We start from the raw sequence: 4208 nt of genomic DNA, 5'->3' as shown, positions 1-4208 counted from the left end.
CACTTACTAGGGCCACTCCATTATCCCATTTGAGAGTTCGGGGCCATTTGATCAGGTGTGTATGGATTTCATCTTCATAGAGCCTGATTCCAGCAACATGGCAAATCTCTTGGTTATTACGGATCACTACACCAGATATGCGTTAGCTTTCCCTAAAAAGGATCAGAGAGCGTCCACCGTGGCCGAAGAGTTATGGGAGAAGTATTTCATTCATTATGGCCTCCCCAGTCAGATACAGAGCAATCAGGGACGGGATTTTGAGAGTAGGTTCATACATGAGTTACTGAGCATGCATGAGGTCGAGAAGTCATGGACTACACCTTATCCCCAGCCCCAGAGGTTCAATCGGACATTCCTAGACATACCTATACCTTGGAGATGAGTAAGAACAAGTGGAGTCAACATATTGGTCATCTGGTCCACTGCTACAACTGTACACAGAATGATGCCTCTGGGTACTTGCCGTATTATCTGATGCTTGAGCGCAAAGCACGTCTGCTCATTGACCTCTGTTTTGGGACTGGTGGGGAAGATCTACAACAGAAGACTTATCTGACGTATGTGTCTGATATGAGAAGGGAGCTGCAAAAGGCTTATGAACCAGCTGGAGTCTCGGTTATCAAGCAGAATCAAGGAAATAAGAGGAGGCATGATCAAAAGGTTAGGATTTCCAAACTTTTGCCTGGAGACTGAGTCCTCATAAAGAATTTAGAGACACAAGTTGGCTGACCGCTGGGTGGCTACACTGTATGTAGTGGAGAGTCAGATACCAAAGGTAACAGTTTTCCAGGTGAAACCAAAGGACGGGAATGGGCCTGTCAAGATTCTCCATCGGAACCACCTTCTATCTCTGGGACAAGAGGTACGTGTTGACCCAGAGCCTGACCCAGACCCTACACCTAGTAAGAGGACTCTGTGGCAACATGGGTGAACTGAAGGACCAGCAACGGAAAAGACTAGACCAGACCCCACCCCTGAATGTGATATGACTCAGAAATGAGGAAATGGGGGTGTGGTATATGCTGCCTGTACCGTATAGCCTACATTGTAATAAGGGACTACTTTATGTTTCAGTAACATGTCGTTGCAAGCGCTATTAAGTGCATATCGAGCATGCGTTATTAGACACGTATTGATCTGTACGTGTGTGCCGAGATCGGTTTCTGCCGGCATAGAACCACGAACCTTAGCTCCCGTCTCCAGAGTTTTTAGTAATAGGATTGTTGTGTAACCAGGCCACATACACAACAAATTGGCGACAAGGTTAATGAACCTACGTCGTATCGGAACGCAGTGTTGTAATTGGTAACGACACTCGGAAGAAGAGTGCAAGCAACGAGTCAAGGAGTGGGAGAAAGAGGCAGAGTGAGGCAACGAGTCTGAAAGGAAGTGGGAGCACAGCTGGGGCCGGGAACGTCGGGAGACTGAGACACAGTCAGAGCTGTAGCAGTCCAGGTGCGACCACAGCCAGCGCTGACCCCCAGGGGCTGGGGGTCTGCCTGCCCCAGAAGGGAGATAAAAAGGAGCGACACACACACATCTAGATGCAGTACGCTTGTGGCGCTAGCAAAAAGGACATGTGAGTCAAAAAAAAGGAAAATAAGGGGAGAACGGGGCTTAATTAACATAACAAAGATGGCGATGATTGGAAACATTACAGCATTTGATAGTGGCATTGAAGACTGGGCAACTTACATTGAAAGAGTGTTATATTGTGAGGCTAACAGTGTTAATGATGAAAGGAAAGCCGGCGCTTTACTCATATTATGGGAGCAAAAACATACGACCTTCTACGGAGCTCGTTAACCCCTGAAAAGCCAACTGACTAAACATTCAAGCAAATAGTAGACACTCTCCAACAGCATTTAAAGCCCAAACCACTGGTCATTGCTGAAAGATTTAAATTCCACAATTGGAATCAGAGCAAAAATGAAAGCATTTCTGAATATTGTGCTGAATTGCACAAATTATCAGAACATTGTCAATTTGGAGCTGGTCTATCAGACGCATTGAGGGACAGGTTAGTGTGTGGCATGCACTGTGAAACCACACAGAAGAAGCTTCTGTGTAAAAGAGACCTTACATTGGAGAAAGCGCTAAACATTGCAATATCAACGGAAACAGCGGCACCGGGTGCTTCCGAGATACAACAAAAAAATCTGGAATATGCCACAAATAAAATGTCACTGAACAGGAATGAAGGAAGGAAATGTTACCATTGTGGGAACAGGTCACATGACCCTGATGAATGTTGGTTTAAAGACAAAGAATGCAGAAACTGTGGCAAACAAGGCCACATTGGCAGAGTATGCAAAGCTAGTCAACAGCAGAAAAAGGGCAACATACAGAGAAACAAAAAACCCCAGAAAGGAAAACACAAGAAGGTACACAAAATGAAAGAAGGCAGTTCTGATGAAAACGACTCCAATGAAAGTGAATTGTCTTGTCGGCAACTTCACAGCATGAAAGAGATGGATGATCGAAGAGTAATATCGATCACTCCACAAGTGGCTAGCTTGAGACTGAAAATGGATTTGGACACAACCTCAGCTTTAACAGTGATCTCTGTGCACAACTACAAACGACTGTTTTCTCACATACCTCTGAAACTTGCTAAAGACTTACACAGGACAGACAGTGCGTCCCAAAGGCAAAATAAAAGTGACAGTGACCTTCGGAGACAAAACACAGCGGCTGAACCTCTATGTACTGAAAAATGGAGGACTACCATTGCTGGGATGTGAATGCCTCAGGAAAATCCAGTTAGTGTGGCACACTATCAAGGCACTAGATGTGTCAACAAAGGAGGGCAGCTCGACGGGGAAGATTTCTGCAGCTCTCCTCTCACAAATTGTCGATTATTACAATGACGAGGAGGAGCTAGACAGCATCGACGATGATGACGAACACAGTATCCACGGCCGCAACTCGGATGAAGATACAGGGGATGCAAGTGAGACAGATATTGCCAATAAGCAGGATGATGAAGACTACCTGGAGGTAAAAGAGCAGATGTACCTGGAGAAATTGACATCTCTCAAAAGACAGCTATAGCAGTTACAGGAAGGCACTTCACAGGAGTATCAGAAAACGATGAAGCAACTAGATCAACAATACAAGGAAAGAATACGAAATGCAGAGCTTTTTCTGCAACTGGAGACAGAACAAGTGGAAAGAAATTATATTAAAGAGACGAAAGCAGCAGTGAAAGAACTTGAAGATAAAAAGATTGAGTTAGAAGAGAAGAAAAAGATGATTAAGAATGAGAGGCTAACAATGGAACTCACAGGAGATTCTATGGAGGTAAAGCCAATAATGACTAGGAAAGTAAGGAGGAGACCTAATAACCCTGTTCCAATTGCAAACAAAAGACGAAAACCTGCACCTGCGCAGTTAAGTTACTTGTTAATGGATGAACAGATAACAGAAGATCTGCAAACTCTCAATAAACTTAAATTTCTGAAAAGACCAGCATCTCTGTCTTCTCCTGAGCATCTTCCCAGCACTCCTGCTGAATCACCAGCACAAAGGTATGAAGCACAAACAGAAGATGGAAAGTTATACCATGATAAGAGATGGTATCATAAAGGTTAGGCTATCTATTTGGAATCTAAGGAGAATACAAAGATTGGCTGTGTAATTAGCTCAGTTGGAACAAATGAGATATGGGTAAAGAAGACAAGTGATAGCACAAAGATACGTATATATCTAGGACAGCTGCACAGAGGAGTCTTCATTATACAGAGGCGATCTGCTGCCTAGAACTCTTTGCAAGATGGAGGCACACATCTTCTTAACTCCCTATGCTCAGAGGTCAATTGTTCATGACTTTCATATGGAAATCTGTATTAAAACAAACAAGTTTATTGACAGACTGAAGAACACACTATTTGAAGACACTTTCCAATGCCATCTCAGTTTTGATGATTGTACATATTTTTAAGAATAACATTCACCTTTTCACGGATTTCTCTTTGCAAGATGGAGGTGACTACTCTTTGTGGCTGGAACCTGCCAATTTGTGGATTGTTCAATTTATTCCAGACAATAGAGTGAAGACCTATTTGCTTCAGTGCCGGATAATCTAGAGAAGACCCCCCACCCCCAGAGACTTGAGTTATAAATGGGTTTTGGACCAAAAGTTTAAAAAAGGCTTTGTTATAATTTGATATAATTAAGTTGCTAAGTAAACAAATGGTAGGTGTTTG

At 43.3% G+C, this 4208-nt stretch overlaps 1 pseudogene; it reads left to right on the top strand.

Annotated features, from left to right (window-relative positions):
* Window positions 1–289: 289 nt before the first annotated feature.
* LOC134355144 (sin3 histone deacetylase corepressor complex component SDS3-like) lies at window positions 290–3762 on the top strand (annotated as a pseudogene).
* Window positions 3763–4208: the final 446 nt, after the last annotated feature.

Source organism: Mobula hypostoma, chromosome 12 (assembly GCF_963921235.1).
Source record: "Mobula hypostoma chromosome 12, sMobHyp1.1, whole genome shotgun sequence".
Classification (NCBI taxonomy): Eukaryota; Metazoa; Chordata; class Chondrichthyes; order Myliobatiformes; family Myliobatidae; genus Mobula; species Mobula hypostoma.
This window is presented reverse-complemented; position numbering and strand designations above follow the sequence as displayed.